The following is a 20812-nucleotide window of genomic DNA, read 5'->3' on the forward strand; positions in this document are numbered from 1 at the left end:
TGCAATTTGGAAGTCAATGTTAATGCTAGGTTATTGTGTTTGTGGCCATGTTTGATTGCAAACTTCTGTCTTTATTACCACTTTGAAGTGTTTGCCCTGCATAAATATTTTCTAATCCAGTTTTCCACCCGTTATAGGGCAAAATACATATTGGTTTGGTAAGTATTTTTTGAACGCAATATTTGTTGGGCCATTTTGTTGATGTGTGTGTGTTTTTTTTTTTTTTTGGTTCTGATGTGTTTTTATATTTTGTGACCTTTTACCAAATGTTTCTTTTGAATAAAGTTGTTTCTAAAATGTTGTTTGTTTTTGGGGGTTTGGTATGTGATCTATCCAATCTCCCAGGACACAGTTTAAAAAGACAATTGTGATTGTTTTTAAGTTGTTCCTTCCTCTGAATTATTTGTAAAGCTAAAAACAGCACAATTGTCTTATTAAAACTCAGTTGTTTGATGCGCATAGTTTTGCGCCAAACTTCACGAGCGTGTAGCTCATAGTTGTGCGCCACGGCAGACCCGCTATGTGCGCCTGAATTGTTATCAGTTGAAAAATGCACTGCACTTTTGCACAGTCCTCATTAAGGTAAGTTTGTATTTTTTTGTGCATTTTGCATGTTTTGCTTCTTATGCACTCATGTATGTATAGAGTGCACATAAAGCCAAACATGTATGTATGCATTTAGATGTGTATACATAGAAAAAGGAAATTAGAAGAAGAAATAGGCAAAGAGGGCTTTTTGGACCCCATTGCTTCACATTGAAAAGATTGCCTATTTCTTCCTATGACTTCTGATATCATGGGCTTGGCTACAAGCAACATTCATGGAGGATATTGCTTCTGGTTAAAAGAAGCAATCCACATTTATGTGCTTCGCTTCCACTACCAAGCTGAGGGGAGTAAGCCAATTATATATAGTGGGCAAACGTCTAAAATGCCATTCAAATCTGCAAAAACACCCTGAAGGGATGGAAAAGCAAGAAAATGTTTGGCACAAAGTGGATTGGGCCTTGGAAGTTTGATATACTAGTACTATTTGTTTGGGGTAAACACCTAAATAATGCATACACTCCAGTATTTACCAAGCATTTAAACACATCTGATCATTTCTAAGAGTGCCTGACCCTGCTTGTGAGGTTGGCAATCAATGTGCTTTGATGTTGTGCTTGGCGACCTGGACCTGGACCTCCTTCCATCACCATCAGGTGTGTTAGAATGAGTATGCAACTCAGCTGGACAACTAATTCACAACAAAAAAAAAAAAAAAAAAAAAAATAAAAATCACATCAATGCATACCATCCAAGCAGAACTTTCAGAGTTATAGGAAGGAAAAAAAGGAACATAGCTAAGTTACAGTCAGGTAGTTACTGTCAAATCACAGCAACTATTTCCAGTTTTACACAGGACTTTTTCTCCAATAGTTGCTAATAAACAGATCAGAACAGTTGGTGAAGTTGAACATTTCACCAAGTAAAATCAAAGTATTCCAGTTTTCAAAGAAGACATTTTACCTCATTGATGCAAAAAACAAAAAAGGCATTGCTGATTTGCAGAAAAGTCATAGGTGTCATATTGCAGCAGTTTTTAAAAAAAAAAAAAAAAAAACCCACACACACAACATTTAAAGAGGTACACAGTATTTTTCAAAACCGCATATTCCCCTATTGCAATTTATAGAAATAAAAAACACATGTGTTATACTCTTTTGCCATTGTTACATTTCCTCTTTCTGCAAAAAGATAGAAATTGGAAAACAGAAAATCTTAAACATTACAAAAATTATAGAAAAAACATTTACATATGTTAACTCATTTTCTCATGTCACACACAGGAAGTGTTCCCCTTCTATTGCTAATAACATTCATCAGTTTTTCTCATTTGGTATGAAGAGCACAAGCAGTGAGGCAGGTGATCACTAATAGCAGCATAAACCTGGGATGTGAGATTACTGAGGGTGTGGTAAATGTTTATAAACTTTGATAAACCCAGAAATAGCAAGCACTAACAAACTAATATGAAAACATAGGTACCGGCAAACTCAGACCAGGATTAGGACCAGAGAGCACACAGCAGGGAGGCAGGCTTAAAACAAAAACAAAAAAATAATACAGAGGATCTACTAAGGTAAGGGCAGGCACCTAAATAGGTAACTCCCAGCTGCAGGCATAATGAGTTCTTTCTGAACACCATCTGCTGGTGGCTGATGGAAGTTCATGGTAGGTCAGGTGTTCAGCGCCATCAGCAGGAGAAGCAGAATATAGCAGAACTCATAACATCATGTGTTGATATGTTTAAAAATGGGGTTATCAGAATAAATAAGATTGCCAATAGAAGTGGGCCTCAAGGGAGACCAGCAGCCACTAGTGGTTTCTTATCATAACCTAAAACTCCTGGGTCTGGTTGAAGAATTCATCAAACTATAGTTAGCAGTAGGAGGGAGGGTACCAGCAGCACCATTACTAAACATGCAACCTCCAATGGTAGCAGACAGATGGAGCTCCTATTATACATGTTTTACAAGGTACTAAGGGCACATTACTCCCAGTCCAGTTTTCTGCTTTTTCTTCAACACTCCACTCTTCTGTTTTCAGATACATTTCATGTCTCTCAGGAAATTGAGACACATGTTTTGTGTAAATCACAGGAATCAGAGTTTATGAGATAGATAAGCTATGGGATGATGCACAGCGAGTATTCAATCCATAGAAGCTACAAGAGAGAAGTGTTGAGGAAGAAAGCTTTGATAATGGCACAAACTCTTTTTTTGTCTTATTTCTGTGTTGCTTCTGTTGGTGGCATTAGTGGTGGTGATGCTGGTAGAAGTGGTGGTGCCCATTGGTAGCAGTAATGGCCATGGTGATGGCCATAATTCTAGAGGTGATGGTGGCAGTAAAGGTGGTACTGGTGACAGTAGTTGTAATGCTTGTTGTATATTACCATAAAGCAGGGCTTTTAGAACAGCTTGTAGACATGTAGCACGTGGTGGCAAACTTTTATCATATTGTGAGTCGGTGTCCGAAAAAGATGATGATAGTGTTTTGGACAGTGTTTTTGGACATGTCTTCTGTATGTGTAATACATGTCACAGCTCCTCTAGGGCTGCGGGAGTGATCAGGGGAGCAGAGCTGTCAGCATAGAAAAGCTCCGCTGATTGCTCTGCTCCCTGATTGGCTGAGGAAAGGGATGCTTGAGCTGTCATCAGGGTTTCCTATTTCACAGCCAATCACAGAGCAGTAGAGATGATGAATGGAGATACATATCTCCATTTAACCTCTATTGCCCTGGTATTGCCTGCGGTTACAGCTAATTGAAGGCACGTGCTAATAATAAGTTGTAACCACAAAGTTCCCACGGTCCATGATTCATAATGTCATTGTCAGATAACATGTAAAAAATAAAAAAAAAACTAATTAAAATAAAAACACACACTAATTAAATTCATTTAGAAATAATTTGTATTTTTTTTAAACTTTTTTTTTTCAGAATTTTTGCAATCGTATCCCGTGTTTTTCAGGTCGGGTCTATCCGAATTCGAACAGCCATATTCGGGTCAAATTTACGGACAACCCGAATTCAAACACCAACACTATTAGTGATGGCTGTCATGTGTGGAAGTCTATGGAGGAGGTAACATAGTTTGGCAGCCAGGAAATAACATTATTAGTGATGTCATCCAGCTTGTTTTCATGTCAGAAGTGACCCTGGATTTGATGCAGCTGAAGGAAGAGGAGGGAGACTCTTATTTTTTACTTTACAACTGTAGAAATATTAGAAGGCAGTGAGATTAATATGATAAGTATCAATCAAAGCAGACGATAGAAAGAAGTGACTTCCATTAAGAAGAGAAAATCTCAGATATGACACTAGGAAGTGATATTACCAGTCCACCAGTCTAGCAGACATATTTGTGGTCACACTGAGAATGAACAAGAGGATGAAGGAGAACAGAGGGAACAGATTCACTTTTCCACCTTGGCAAACATGGCAAGTTTTATGCTGGCTTGTTTTGGCAGTGATGAGTACATGGTTAATAACAGAAATTCAATTACAGAGATCCAATCTTGGATTGGTGACCTGTTTCAGCCGTATCTTCCTGATGCTAAGAAACAATAACACCACCGCCAACGACTATACTCCAGCACTACACCCATCAACAGCACAAGTAGACATGAACCTTTCATAAAAGTTGATACGTATGGTCCAATATCCGTGGCTATGTACACAGGTCAAATAGCTGTGGCCCAAGGCGAAAAGTTCTGTTCCCCGTAAAGCAGTGGTCCCCAGCCCATAACCCAAAAAATGCGCAGACTCCGGACCACGCACGCACGGAGAGCCATTTGTCTCTCAAAGGGGAAGAAACTTCCCCCATAGTGACATCATGATGCCAGAACCTGCCCACTCCCCCATTGCAGGCTCAGTCCAGAGACACAACCTGCCCACTGCCCTGAGAATATGATGCGTACGGGGGATATGGTCCGTGGCTTTTCCCAGTGCACCCACCCAAGCAGGGTCCTTTTCCTGTCCCCGCTGGGGGGGCAGAGGCACGGCCCACCTGTCAGAGGCCCAGGGGTTGGGGACTCCTGCCCTAGGGTAAAAATCTGGTGCGTGTAGTGATTCCCCAACATTGTTCACCAATGGAGAAGGGTACAGTGGGGTGCCTTTTATTTGTTCTCCTCCTTTACTCTGAACAGAATGGGGATTGTGTACAACACCCATTCAGTACTGTAGGGAACTGTATTGGAGATTTCTCTCTTTATTGTTTATCAACAAGTGTGTATGCCAGTTCCTAAAAATATTAATAGAAGGTCTAAAGAACAGCTCAGGTTGATAACCGCTATGTTTAGAAATGATTGGGTTGGATGTAATTAAGTTCCAGTATTTCTGACAAGGGGAACATATTTGTTGATGTGGATTTGTGTATTGTGTGATAATTTTATCAGTTTCTGATAAGAAGGTTTGCAGTCACTAAGTAGGTAATGGCGATCCAAAGATTTCACCTTTTAATAGATTTTTGCTTAATCCTTTCTGAAGCAGGCATTTGCAAAAGCTAGCATTTTACAATTGGGAGAAGTAAATGATACATTTTTTAATGCAGGTCTGAGCTGCTAAGTGATACCTTGAATAGCTAACTATGGTTGGATGTAATAAAACAGTTCATGACAACTTTCATTTCTAATGGGTCTCAAAAACGAATTACCCATTGGAATACATTTTTCAGTGTGCTTTTGTAGAACAGACTTGAAACATTCCCATGTCTGTTCTGTACTCTTTGAGGACAATATCGTCTCCCAGTCCAAGGGACAGAGAGCCGCCTTTATTTATGAAAATTTTCTCTCTTAAAATTAAATGTTTTTATCTTTCCTGTTTTTGCTTTCTGTTTACAACTTACATTAAATGAAATCATATTATGGTCACTGCTTCCCAGATTCTCTTTTATTTGCATATTTGTTATAAGCTCTGCATTGTTAGAAGGAACTAGGTCCAGCAGAGTATCATTTCTAGTTGGGACTTCTATAAACTGTACCATAAAATTATCTTGTATTAAGTTCACAAATGTCCTCCCTTTTGCTGTTCCTGTAGTGCCATTACTTCAGTCAATGTCAGGGTAGTTAAAATCTACCATGATTAAAATACTTCCACTTATTGGCTCCTTTTTCTATCTGTGCTAGTAGTTGATTTTCTATTTCTTCCTTAGCATTGGGGGGCTATAGCAGACTTTAATAATTAATTGTGTGTTAATAAACCTCACATTCAACTCCACCCATAATGCCTCAACCTCATTATTTGTTCCACCTGCAGATTCTTCTTTCACATTCACTTCTAGAACACTTCTCACATAGACGGACACCACCACCTTTTCGTTTGACTTTGGATTCAGCAACGCCAACTAAGTCATAGATCTCCTCACTCATTAAGGCTTCCAACTCCCCTATCTTGTTTGCTAGACTTCTAGCATTGGTGAACAGGCTCTTTAAACCATTGCTGCATTTACCATTGTTGTTTGCCAAATCCTTTTGTTTTTTAGTACAACTAGTACTGCACAATTAATTGTTTGTTTGTAACATGGGAATCTCCTTACAATTATCCATAACCCTCGCCCAACTATCCCCAATCCACCCTCCACTAGTGTCTGACCCCTGACTTACCTTTCTGCCACCTTATTTAAGTGTCCCACCCCCCTCTGTCCTAGCTTAAATGTCCCTCCACCATTCCATACATAATGGAATGGTGGAGGGATATTCAAACTAGGACAGAGGGGGGTTATAAAAAGATACATAATAATACATAATACTATTATGTCCCCTGAACTTATTCCCCATGGTTGGACATCTGGGAGTCACCATGTTAAAGAGGGCTTATTTGGGATCCGGAAGCCTCCTTTACCTAGGTGACCCCCCCCCAGATGTCCAACCATGGGGAATAAGTATAGAGGTACATATTAGGTACTTATTCCCCATGGTTGGACATCTGGGAGTCATCTTGTCAAAGGGAGCTTTCAAAATTCAGGGCCCCGAATTTGTGACGCCGAATCCCACATTTTTCGGGTCGAGTCTATCAGAATTCGAACGTTCATATTCGGGTCGACTACAAGGACAACCGAATTTGAACACCAACACTACTGACCAGTATACCAATTTAAAAAGTATAGAAACTTTGTGCTAATGTAATAAATAAAATAAAGCAGCATGCAAAAAATAGGTATACTTGCAATAAATAAAGGTAATTTTGTTGCTAAAAGAAAACTTAATTAAAATACAATTTAAGTGTTACTAAACCATGGGGTTTAAAGTAATATTTGTGTTTTGCCTAAAATAAATGTCCGGCACATATAATATCATTCAAAACAATATCCCAAGCAGTGAGTTTTCATGTAATGTTCTCTGCCTTTCCAAATAAATGTCCAGCTCATTTATAATCACGCCAACAGAAACCAAATCCAGTATGAGAATTCACACTTCTACTCTATATGTGCAACAAAGAAAATCAAATCATATTGACCAACTTTTCTTTCAGTTTATAGGGAAGGAAACCATGACCAAGATGTGTATTTAATATACCTGGTGCTAAACATTTATTACTTTTTTCTGTTAAACGTGATCTCCTTTGATGTACAGCAAGATCAGATTTATGTGAGAAGCATTTGTCACATTGTGAAAATCTAAATGGTTTCCCTCCTGTGTGAATCCTTTGATGAATAATAAGTTGTAACTTTTGTGTGGAGCACTTGTCGCATTTTGTGCATTGAAATGGGTTTTGTGTGTGAATTCACTAGCGTCTAGCAAAATCTTTCTTTTTAGTGACACATTTCTGAAAATGTGAAGTTTCACATCAGTGTGAGTCTTTTGGTGTACAGTAAGATTTTGTGAAGCATTTGTCACATTCTGAACACATTAATGGCTCGTCTTACTTATGTCTAAGCTCCCTGAGAAGAAAAAAGGTTTATATAAAATTATAAAACACTAACAACACATGAAGACAAAAAAGTTGATAGCAATTAAAGATTTTCAATTTAAGAAAACAATACATTGTGAGAAATGTGTCCTTACATAAAAAAATCAGATGCAGGTATAAAAACATTGGGGTTTTCATTGACTGGACAATCATTTTTTCCTCCTGATGTAGTTTCCAGTTCATCAATGTAAACCACGTATCAGTGTGCAATATTAAAATAATAAGTTTTATTGTGGGTTTTTTCTTAGGTGTTGCATTGCATATGTGAATATCAACGTGTGACAATGCACATCAGCACACAATGACTTATCATAGTGTCACAAAGCTGTGAAACTTGCCTACTATCCATGTATCACTAGTGAATATTAAAATTGCCTCAGTTCATTTTGAGGTTTGTTCAGCAGAGGCAAACTATCAATTTGGAATATCCAAATCCAAGCCGAAGTTTTCTTAGTCACAAATGATAATCCCTTGTAAACATTAACTAGATTAGATTGGCTAAATTAATTAATTCAGAAGAAAAAATATGTTTCTTATAATCCTTAATTTGGAGTTAATTGGTGGAGTTCATTCACACATGTAATCAAGTTTTTACTACAATCTTATTACAAATGCATTACCATAACCACATTTTCAGAGGGAAGATAATCAGGTTAATGCAGATTCCATGGTTGGTAGTAATCATTAGCATTCATAAGAGATTTATAACAATATAGTAATATCAATGACAGAACAAATTGTAGAGGGTGATAGATACTGTACTTGGAGACATATATAGGACAGGATATTTAGAACATTAGGTGTTTTGTGGCTTACAAATTTTCCATGTTCTCAGGGAGAAAGTATGAATGCAGACTGTCCTGTGTTATAGACAAATCTATAATTTGATTCAAATATATAAAAATATCTTATATATTCCTATAAATTGATATTTAAATCATGTTAGTAAATGCTGGTAAAGTATCTCACAATTCACCAGTTTAGTTAACAATATATATTGGATTTTTCCAATATCCAGTATATTTTGGACATTGCTAACAGTAGGCATTTTTGATAAAACCAAAATTCAGAGTCCAATCAATTCTGATCACATTGGTCAGGAATTCCAAGTCTAAATCGGAATTCTAACTCAGAATTCAGATTTGTAATGAGATGGTTTTAAAAGATGAGTTTGGGTGATCACATATAATTGTTTCTCAATGTATAACAAGCAGCTGAATTAACCCCTTCACAGGATAACTGCAGTGAAAGGTTGTCAATGTTGTTGCCCTGGATAGGCTGATGCCAGTGTGTCTGTCTATTTGTGTCTTTGTTTCAGACTCCAAAGCAACAAAATGTGAATACTCTTCTATACTTACTGTCATTATATTGATATGAAAAAGTCCACTGTTATTTATAGTTTTTATTCATAAAAAACTTCCAGGTGCACTCTGTGAATTACTTTAAGAACTGGTTTAGATTTGTTGAAGTGATAAACTCACCATGCAAAAACATACAATCCATGGAAAACTTGACTGATATAGAGAATATTTTACTGTAAATTATAACGAGTTCATGATGAGATGGAACTGATGAAAGATGGATCTCATAGCAAAAGTATTCATTGTAAGATACAAGATCAATGGTGTGCAATGTAAAAAAAGATTAAAGAATCTAATAATTATTCCTGGACATACATTATCATTTTCCCACCAGAAAAAAAGCAGCATAAAAGAGACAACAAACAATATTAATGATGTGTTTGCATTGTGTGGATATTTGTATTTACATTTCCTTTGTCAGTAGGATCCATTTTTTTAGCAAGCCTAGGAAATGTAAATTATCATTCTGAAGCTGATCACACCCTGGATCTGTACCAACAATGCCCACTCCTACTGTGAGTTGCTGCTAACCCCTTCTATTATTATTAGTGGAAAAGTACAATGACTCGTCAGTCACAAATGTGTTTATGCAATAAATATTTTGAACTTTAGAGTCTATCTAAAGACAAATCTGTTTATCTTTAGTGTAAAAAAATCTTAGCGTAAAAGTAAATTTCTCTAATGTATTACATTTTGTTTGTAATTATTGGAAAAAAATATGGGAAACAACAGAAAAGAAAGGCTTTCCCAAAATATTGGGGGTAGCTGAGGTCCATTTACACTACATAATATTTCACTGTGTAAGAATTGCCTTGGTAATATGTGCTTACTGTACCACAATGATCTGTAGATACCTATAGATCCCAAATCTATATAAAATTATGATTTGTAAATATTTTTTTAATATGATTAAAAACAAAACAATTTTTGCACTTAAATATGAGTACTTATAAATATACCCTGCAATTGGCACTCCAGGCCCATATTTACATTTGCTCGGAGCATTCAGTACAATACTAAAACTTTTTAAAAAATATTGTATCTCAGTATTCAATACATTGTTTAATTATAATCTATGGTACAATTTTTAAAAAGACAAAAGTATTTTAACATCCCCAGTAATCCTGTAAATAGCACGATCCCTATTACTTTGTGTCTACATTTATTTGTCCATGGTATCTTCTGCATGTGGGAAATGGTTTTAACCAAGCTTGGACTTTAAACATGTCTAATTTTTATCCCCTCTATTACTTGGTTGCTTGATGGAAAGAGTAGTTTACAAGCAAGAAATAACATTTTATAAGTAGTCTTTTCTGTTCACGACATAATCAGAACATTACTGGCAGGTTTAACATGTATTTTATGTACTTGCCATAGAAAAGGTTGTTATCCTGAAAAAGAAAAAATAATGCAGCAACCAAATCTAAGGACTACTAAATTGAAATATTTATCTTTCTGTGATTTAAACAGACTTAAGTAAAAAATAGAAAATGAGTAACCAATATTCTGCTGGAATATAAGATAACTTAAAGGTCATTACTTTTATTATTTCCTCTTTTGCTTTTAGGCACTGATGTTACAATCACAGTAAGGCATTATGTAAATATACAAACAAAGAGTTATTGTGCCTGTTATCTAAATGTTCCAGCCTTCTGTTAGTGTTCAGAGCTAGTTAATGTTATGCCTCAATTGGATTCCTACCTCCATAATAGTTTTAAAAAATGATTGGGATCCTACTGTTTTCGTGGTCATAGTTGGATGGGTTATCATGTACTTGCCCTGATTACCCAGAAATCATCCAGATTACTGGTTAAACTACACTCATCTCATCATACATTCATGGTTTGCATATCGATAGGAGTAGTACGGAGTGTTGAGTGGTGTAAGTTGTAGGAGAGGTATAGCTTTTAATAAACTACAAAATATATCAGCCAGAACAGAGGACCCAAATGGTGACTACAAAGTACAGGAAGTGGAACTAAGAATGCTGGGATGAAGGGTAAATTTTCTTTAGGTAACCTGTTATTTATCCCTTAGGTCTTGAATTGTAATAAAGAGAGCCAAATGTATATTTTCTAAATGAAATGTCTGTTGGTTTTCTTTGTTTTGATATTCAAATGTTAATGAAGTAGCACTGGACTGGTATCACAAGCTGAAACAAGGTGACACTGAACCTAAACTCAAAGACAATAGGGAATACTTTTAATATTGAAATAATCCTTTCAGCTAAAATCTGCCTATGGTAATGAATTGGAGAGGAGTGAATATAAGGTGAGGCAAAGCTTAGACCAGTAGAAGGACAACAGGTAGAGAAAGAGGACAAGAAGCTGAAGGATCCCAGTTTTACATCATATAAGGTAAGATCTTTGTGTCATTTATAATTCTTGGATTATTCTCTTCTGACATATTAATCTTTCTGGAAACGCTTGAGTTTTCAGTTTCAATAGAATTTTAAAATTCCTTGCAAGCATTGGGTTACTGTTTGTAAGATTCATCCAACATTACAAACTAACAATACAAGACCATCGCCTGTTTCAGATGTTTACAGTCAAAGTGTGTAATAATTCCATGTCTTTGAATGAAATACTACATTGTATTAGGTGAATATTTTTTTAGATATATTCCAAAAGCCAATCTCTAAAGATTCAGGAGGAATTATATTACTCATGTCCCTGCAGTTCCTACAGATTGTGAGGTATAAAACTAAAGCTTAGATCCAGGGAGTGCAATATAATATAATATATAATAGGCCTGGTTTATTAAAGCTATCCAAGACTACAGAGGATAGACTTTCATGTGAGAACATGGGTCATGCAGCAAACCTGTAGGACAGAAAAAAGTCTGCTTTCCTGCTTTTAACATTTCTTGGCTAGTATGCAGACCACAGCCAATTTATGCAGCCTATAAGTGTCAGTGCTTCCATGGACAACATACAACAATTTGTACATTATATTACATACTGGACATTTGTCTGAATCCTTGTCGTTGCTGATTCTACATAGTTTGTGCATTTTAGCAGACTTGTGTGCTATGTACGTACAGTTTACCAACACTTTAGACTGATTAGTGATCAGTTTTGTGTTTTTTTGCTGATGCAGAGCAGGCAAATTGTATCTTTCATCCTCTCTATCAGCAACTTTGGCTTGACTTGTATGGATATGAAAGTTAAAGCTGGCTAGAGAACAGCAGCAGGAAAAGGCAAAGGCCCTAAATTATTAAAGCTCTCCAATGCTGGAAAGAATACACTTTCTTCAGTGAAGCTGGCCGATCCATTAAACCTGGAATGGATTTCTTCAATGTCATTTGCTTTTTGCTAGCAAATGCTTTTAATTCTGGACCAGATCCATGCCAGGTTTGCTGGTTCACACAGCTTCATGTGAAGGTGTATTCTCTCCAGCCTTGGAGAACTTTAATAAATCAGGGCCAAAGAGTACAAGATAGCTTGCCTAAAGAAACATGAAGCATGGCACTGATACTTACCCAATGATTCAGTCTTAAGCCACAGGCTTGTAACCAGTACAGAGATCAGAAAAATCAAATAACTTTATCTTAAAACTTTTCTATGTTAGTAAAATATTAGAGCGTGTCAGCCAGGCAATGACCATGTTTAAATAGTTTAGCAAAAATCACCACAAGCTTTGGTAAAAGTTTTTTGTCAATAATGTTTTTTATGTAAAAAGTTCTCTGTGTGAAGAGAGCCCGATGCTAGATACAGTGCGTATGTTTTATACACCAGCAGCTTAAGTTATGTAAATATTAGACAGTGAGCCCAATACCAGTACTAGTTAAGGTACAAAGCAGTGAGCTTTAATTGTTTAGTGTTCTCCCCTATGTACCATGACTAATATTCTGCTTATTACAAATGGCCCTCTGCAGGCTTTACGTTAATGTTCACAAGGAGCTAAAAATTGCTTACCTTGCCAATCAAATGATTTACAAGGCAAAACTTTGGCTCCGGTTTAAATGTTCCAAGTCTAAATTTTTACCTCAGTTTCTCCAAAAAAAACTCAGTCATGACATTTTATAAAAAGTTCAATGCAGCATTCATTAAAAATACACAATACAGTTTTATTTGTGTTAACACATATCAACATGCTTTTTTAATTGATGCAATAGAAGCTACACAGGGGAAAAATAAGCATAGATGTTAATAAACTCAAACATCAGCCAAAAAACACCTTTTTGCATTTTAAACCCACAATTAAAAAAAATCAAAATTCTTTTCTAAAATTTCTTTTAAAATTATAAATCTTTAAATCTCTAAATGTTCTTAAATTCTGCTTTATGTTTTCTCATGTTGTCATGTATAATTTCATCATTTCACATAAATCTTCATTTTCTTTACAGAGAGTTTGGACCAAGATGAGCCATGCAAAACAGAAGATGTTTTCATGTTCTGAATGTGAAAAGTCCTTTAGTAACAAAACAAAGCTTACCATTCACCAGAGGATTCACACAGGGGAGAAACCATTTGGATGTTCAGAATGTGACAAGTGTTTTGCACAAAAAGACAATCTTGTTCAGCACCAGAGGATTCACACAGGGGTGAAACCATTTCAATGTTCAGAATGTGACAAGTGCTTCAGTACAGAGGGGGCATTAGCTAGACACCAGAGGATTCACACAGGGGAGAAGTCATTTCAATGTACAGAATGTGACAAGTTGTTTACACGAAAAGACCTACTTGATAAGCACCTAAAGATTCACACAGGAGAGAAGCCATTTGGATGTTCAGAATGTGATAAATGGTTTTCACAAAATAGATATCTTGTTCTGCACCAGAAAATTCACACAGGTGAGAAACCATTTCAATGTAAAGAATGTGACAAGTGCTTCAGTACAGAGGGGAGATTAGCTACACACAAGAGGATTCACACAAAAGAGAAGCCAATTCAATGTTCAGAATGTGACAAGTGGTTCATACGAAAAGACCTACTTGATAAGCACCTAAAGATTCACACTGGAGAGAAGCCATTTGGATGTTCAGAATGTGATAAGTGGTTTTCACAAAAAAGATATCTTGTTCTGCACCAAAGAATTCACACAGGTGAAAAACCATTTCAATGTACAGAGTGTGAAAAGAGCTTTGCAAGAAAGATAGATTTTGCTAGACACCAAAGGATTCACACAGGGGAGAAACCATTTCAATGTACAGAATGTGACAAGTGCTTCAGAACAGGTGGGAATTTGGCTAAACACAAGAGGATTCACACAGGAGAGACACAATTCAAATGTTAAGAATGTAACAAATGTTTTACATCTAAATGAGCTCTAACTAAACATCAGAAGATACACACACACAGTAGAGAAATCAATTTATTGTGCAGAATGTGACAAGTGCTTTACACAATAGACACAACTTTCCCTTCGCCAGAGGATTCACACAGGACAAGACATGTTCAAAAAGTAACAAATGTTTCTCTCATAAATCTAGCCCCTGTAAGGGAGCAGATGTGTTTATGTCCTTTAAATACTTTAAGGTTAATGCTGTTAGCAATGTTATTATATTAAAAGAAGACACTGTGTCTAAACTACCTCTAGATGGCAGCATGGAGAGGGAACAAAAGAAAGGAGGAACCTGTTGCATGAAGAGAGGGGGCTCGAGGAACGTTTTGTGGAGGGGACAGGAAGTTTCCCAGGGAGAAAAGAGAGAGGGGGACTCTCCAGTGGAGATTCAGCCCAGGCTGGGCACATTGATTAAGAGAGCAGCAATGGGGAAGCTATTGATTAAGGTGGCAGAAGCAAGGAGTCTATTGCATATGCTGTGAGACTGAGCAAAGTGGAACAGGTGGCTGTGGCCCTTCAGATAAGGACTGCCTGTTGTATGATGAACCTTTTATCAACTGCTAACAGCAGTCTTCTGTATTCAACAAATTCTTGCTGGCTTATAGGAACTGGAGTGTCAGACATAACCTGTTCCTGCCATGGAACTCAATCCTTTTAGCTGTTTGCCTGCTGGTGGCTTTGATTCTTTTTTGTTCTCTTTTGTCCTTACATTGACTCATTGCATTGTTGGGAAGTCCCTGTTAGAAGTGAGAGGAATTGGTATATGTTCATGTCAGAACTGGATTTATTTCCCCCCACTTGCTCTTTCCAAGGTGAACTGTTTGACACATGAATGCTCCATTCAAGTTTTTTTGATTCTTTATTTTATGTTGTTCACCTCCTAAATAAACCCCTTTTTGTTTGAACTCATTCCATTGGTGTATTGAGCCAGATCAGAGTAAGTGGCATAGTCAGGATAACAGGAAATATATTAAACAAACATTTACTTTCAAAACAGATTAAAGTAATTTTAGGTTAATGTTTGGTGCAGGGATTCCAGATATGGTATTGGTTTTGCTGGATTGGCTCTAGTTTTTGAAATAGTGACCTTAATAATAACAATAAAGAACTAATGAAACATGAAAATGCAACATTTAAACTTGAATTGCCTACCTATACAAAATGTATGGACATTTTTGCAAATGGCTATGGAGATAGTGTTCCTTTATGCTTATAGTAGCATTCAAATTTTTTTAACATTTAAGAGCAAGTTTTGTACCAGTTCTTCATAATTTTGTGCTTTATGGTTACCGAAGAAGTTCTTTACAACCATGAGATAGCTGTGCCAAGCAGAAGCTTCAGTGTCAGTCATGTAACTTGTGAAATTTGAATCATTTATCGGTTTCTGAATCTGGGGTCCATTAAAAATTCCTACTTTTAATATTTCAGTACTCAATCCAGGAAAGAATCTACAAATGTATTTGAAGCAATCACCGTCCTTGTTCAGGGCTCTAAAAAATTGCTTCATTAATCCCAACTTTATGTGTAGTGGAGGGAGAAAGAATTTTAATTTGTCAACCATTAGCTCGTTAATGATGGCTGCACTTTTTTTCATGTTTTGCCTTGGAGGCCATGTCACTTTTTTCCAGTGATCCTGCTTTGCTCTACTATCTAACAAGCACATGAAACATGAGTACTTTGTGTATCCACTTTGCTGTCCAAGTAGGAAGTTCACCATTTTTAAATCAAGAACTATAGACCATTGGTGTTCATGATAGCAAAGCTGTAAGACCATTTGGATATTTTCATATTCTTCTTTAAGTTTTGTTGAGTGACCAATTGTAATTGATGCATAGCAGTTGCCATTATGCAGTAAAACAGATTTTAAACTTCGAGTGAAAAGCCGTCAGTCTTCTGCTCGGTATTCTGGTACTCCCACAAGCCTCTTCTTATGGCAATTAAATTAACTAAGGAGGTTGATGAAAACTAAGGAGGTTAATTTCAACTAGAGGGAGGTGTGGCCCTATCTCTCTGGCCATAAAGGGGGAGACAGTTATACTATGAGGTCTAAATATATCTCCAATTATAGATGGAAATATTCATGTATATGGGTTTTGATTAGTGACTTTATGTTTTTTTATATATATGTAGGATCAATTTGTAGGTGTGTTGTAGTCATCCTAAGGTCATGGGATTTTGTTTACAGTTTGTTGAACATACCAGGAAGTCTTCAACATAATTCCAGAAGCATTTATTGTCTCTGAGGCTTAGACAGGTTGTTCAACTACTTTGTTTCCCCGAAAATAAGACATTCCCAAAAAATAAGCCGTAGCAGGATCTAAGCATTTGGGCAATTTAAGCCATACCCCGAAAATAAGACATGGTGATAGGCGTGTCGTTCTGTGCCTGCTGCAAGCTGAGGCATAGAGGGAGACATAGAAAGTGAAATTAAAAGTCTCTTCAGTGAAATGAGGAGCAGGACGCTCTGTTTTAAGTATTGTGTGTTCTCAGGGGGAAGAAGTAAAGCTTGGCAGCACCAACCAGCAACAATCTGTGGGTCTGTCTCAACCCCCACAAACACCACTAAAGCTGCTGCTCCCCAGCACTGACCAGCAACAGTCTGTGGGTCTCCCTCACCGCACACAAACACCAGGGGATAGGGGAAAAGCTTCAGCAAGCAGTCTGCTACTAAGCCCAGAGAGATCATCACAGCTCCCCTGTGCAGATTGGACCCAGTTCTCACTGGATCCCTGATAAATAATACTTAATAAAAAATAAAATACTTAATAAAAATAAGACATCCCCTGAAAATAAGCCATATTGTGTCTTCTTGAGGAAAAATAAATATAAAACAGTGTCTTTTTTGGGGGGAAACATGGTAGGCTGGTGCCAAGGTTGTTTATCTAGACAATGAGAACTGACTTTTCTTTGTCTTCTGCAGACCAACGTCAAAGCTTCTCATTGTGTACATAAACAAGGGAGGTGACCTGCTGTTTGTGCATAAGTTGGCCTGAATGTTCCTACAAACAGTTGGACAATTTATTGCCTCATTTTACATACCAAAGTACATTTTTGCATGAAAGAAGTGTGCTGCTAACAAATTACATTTGAAAGTGCCCAATCCCAAGAAGGCTAGACTAGTTTGAAAGCATAATTAGAGCTAAATCACCAATCAGAGGCACTCAGTGTTAGTTTTTGGATGTTCTAACACTGAAACTTTTATTAGTATGTTGTTTTATGTTGTTTTTTGTGTTATTGCATTGTCAGCTTCATGCTATGTGGCCAGTTAGTTCAACAATCTTATTTGTTAATAGATAGTATTGCTGGTTTACTATATTTAGGCCTTAATACAGTATCCAATATATTCTGTGGTTGTGTGAGCTGAGTACCTTCCTATTGGCTTTTATATATATATATGTCTTAAAATCATGTCTATAGGATATATTATTCCAAGTTAAGAGATCTTGTATGGTATAATGAGTGCTATTGATGTAAAATCTATCTTTCATCAATAATGTCCCATTGTTTTATCCCTTGTGGGGGACTTGGCATCAAATGGTAGGCTGGCAGTGAGAGAACTTTACAAATCCAGTTAAATTTCAGGCACCTGCCCATCTTTATTAGTCAGAAAACAAAACAAACACCCCTTTTTTTTCTAGTTCAGAAAACAAAACAAGACACTCTCACCAACATCTGGCATTTTTTTAAAATGTTTCTTTGCCTTGGTACATCCCCAAGACTGTAATGGCAATAGCTTTTAGCCTTCAAATGTACAGCATTTATTTACAAAATTCTGCTCCCATAGACATTGGTGCTCAGTGCTTGTTCTAGGTTCTACTACTCCACCTATTTCTGCCAATACACAGCTCCAAATACTGATCTCCCACATAAGTTAATAAAAATATTGAAACTACTAGGTTGGCGTAATGGCCAAGCAACTAGCATTTTAGGAAAATCAAAAATCACAGCTTACAGGTTATTTTAAAAAACATTTACTTTTTATGTAGCCTTGGGAAACTTATTCCTCACCCAAGCACCACACTGGATTGCTAAACTGGGAACATAGCTACATTTCTGGTTACTCTACACATATCTGGTTATTTGAGAAGTCATAAAAATTGCATGGTGTAGTAAATAAGCAAGGGGCTTGAGACCCATAATCACATGTTGCTTTTTAGGTCAAAACTAATATTTTTTATCAGGATGATTGAAGTTGTAACCTGAAAATTAGGCACTATGATGTATAACCCTGTTTTTTAGCATAGAACGTCTATGTTGTACCTAGGTTTAAAGTATCTCTTTGGGTTCCATGGACCAATTGCTGTTTTAAAGCCGCTGATGAGGACTTTCATACTACATCCACTGAGAACCAGGCCAGCAAGGATTTCAACCATCCAGGCCCACACCCCAGGCGTCTACCACAATCCACAGCCATCTCCTGTGAGCAGCTTCTCCTTAGGTGGCTTAACCTCTTCCCAGTAACCAAAAACCTACCGCGAAGCAGTGATAAGCAAATCTGAAGAGGCAAGGAAAGATCAATCTCTCAGCAAGGGACGTTGATCTCCTCGATAAGGAATACAATTTTTCATTCTCTGAGCATGATCTCAACGCTAAATTCTCAGTTTTTCGGTCGTATTCATGGAAAGACTAGGAATGTCAAAATAATAGTTATATACTTGGCTATGGGCCGTTTGGTTCAACATTTTTTTTAGCTTTTTTCCAGCATTTTTTTTCTTCCTCTTTTTTTGTGTTTTTTGTGTGACTTTTATCCCAATTTTGTCTGCATTTGTCAATGGGGCATTATTGATTCATCACTCTTTTGCAACCAGAAGATTTTTCACCAAGCCAAATTTATATTTGGACTATCATTCCTGGCTCTGCCACTGCGGAACTTCTTTGTACTACCCTTCACTCATATTTGAGGCGAGCATAGCATCAGGATGGTTTCGAGGATAATGCCCAGCTTCTGGCTAATCTTTTAAAGTCTCCAATCTTGTTGAGGGGGCTTATTTGCATATTTCATTGAAATAGGTGAACAAGATTTGGTAGACATCGAAGAACCTAGAATCAGGAAGAGAAGGAATCCAAACAAATGATCCAGATGTGTTGAGACGCTTGAATGAAAGGAACCAGAGTAAGATTCCAGGCAAAGGAAGTTTTAACCCTTTCTGAGAAGGAAAGACGTGCAGAAGACTTCTGGGAAGTAAGTATAAATTTTATTAGTTCTTTTGCTGATAAAAGTGAATTAGTTTCTCAGTGTATTCCAAAAAATTCAAAGATAGATTACTTTATTTGCTGTGAAGAAAAACTTAAGCATAAACTGAGAAATGTGATGAAACTTGTCACAAGGAGAGTTGTTCTCATAACTAGGGATGAGCAAGCAAGATATTTAAATTTATTCTCGCGGCAAATTTGGCCATTCTCACTTACCGCTATTGTAAGCAAGAACGGCTGGTGTAAATTTGCTGATCGAGAGAATTTTTCTTTAATAAAAAAAAAAAAAAAAAAAAAAGGCCCAAGGGGCTGTGCTGATTTAGCCCGGGGGGCTGTGCATTGATCAGCTCAGTGTGTGATCCCAAACACTAGAGGTTAAATAGGGACAAGTCATAGAAAGTGAAATTAAAAGTCTCTTCAGTGAAATGAGGAGCAGGACGCTCTGTTTTAAGTATTGTGTGTTCTCAGGGGGAAGAAGTAAAGCTTGGCAGCACCAACCAGCAACAATCTGTGGGTCTGTCTCAACCCCCACAAACACCACTAAAGCTGCTGATCCCCAGCACTGACCAGCAACAGTCTGTGGGTCTCCCTCACCGCACACAAACACCAGGGGATAGGGGAAAAGCTTCAGCAAGCAGTCTGCTACTAAGCCCAGAGAGATCATCACAGCTCCCCTGTGCAGATTGGACCCAGTTCTCACTGGATCCCTGATAAATAATACTTAATAAAAAATAAAATACTTAATAAAAATAAGACATCCCCTGAAAATAAGCCATATTGTGTCTTCTTGAGGAAAAATAAATATAAAACAGTGTCTTTTTTGGGGGGAAACATGGTAGGCTGGTGCCAAGGTTGTTTATCTAGACAATGAGAACGGACTTTTCTTTGTCTTCTGCAGACCAACGTCAAAGCTTCTCATTGTGTACATAAACAAGGGAGGTGACCTGCTGTTTGTGCATAAGTTGGCCTGAATGTTCCTACAAACAGTTGGACAATTTATTGCCTCATTTTACATACCAAAGTACATTTTTGCATGAAAGAAGTGTGCTGCTAACAAATTACATTTGAAAGTGCCCAATCCCAAGAAGGCTAGACTAGTTTGAAAGCATAATTAGAGCTAAATCACCAATCAGAGGCACTCAGTGTTAGTTTTTGGATGTTCTAACACTGAAACTTTTATTAGTATGTTGTTTTATGTTGTTTTTTGTGTTATTGCATTGTCAGCTTCATGCTATGTGGCCAGTTAGTTCAACAATCTTATTTGTTAATAGATAGTATTGCTGGTTTACTATATTTAGGCCTTAATACAGTATCCAATATATTCTGTGGTTGTGTGAGCTGAGTACCTTCCTATTGGCTTTTATATATATATATATGTCTTAAAATCATGTCTATAGGATATATTATTCCAAGTTAAGAGATCTTGTATGGTATAATGAGTGCTATTGATGTAAAATCTATCTTTCATCAATAATGTCCCATTGTTTTATCCCTTGTGGGGGACTTGGCATCAAATGGTAGG

At 37.0% G+C, this 20812-nt stretch overlaps 1 pseudogene; it reads left to right on the top strand.

Annotated features, from left to right (window-relative positions):
• The window catches only part of LOC140322834 (uncharacterized), a 317266-nt pseudogene that overhangs the window by 165842 nt on the left and 130612 nt on the right, over window positions 1-20812 (top strand).

This window comes from Pyxicephalus adspersus, chromosome 2 (assembly GCF_032062135.1).
Source record: "Pyxicephalus adspersus chromosome 2, UCB_Pads_2.0, whole genome shotgun sequence".
Taxonomy (NCBI): domain Eukaryota; kingdom Metazoa; phylum Chordata; class Amphibia; order Anura; family Pyxicephalidae; genus Pyxicephalus; species Pyxicephalus adspersus.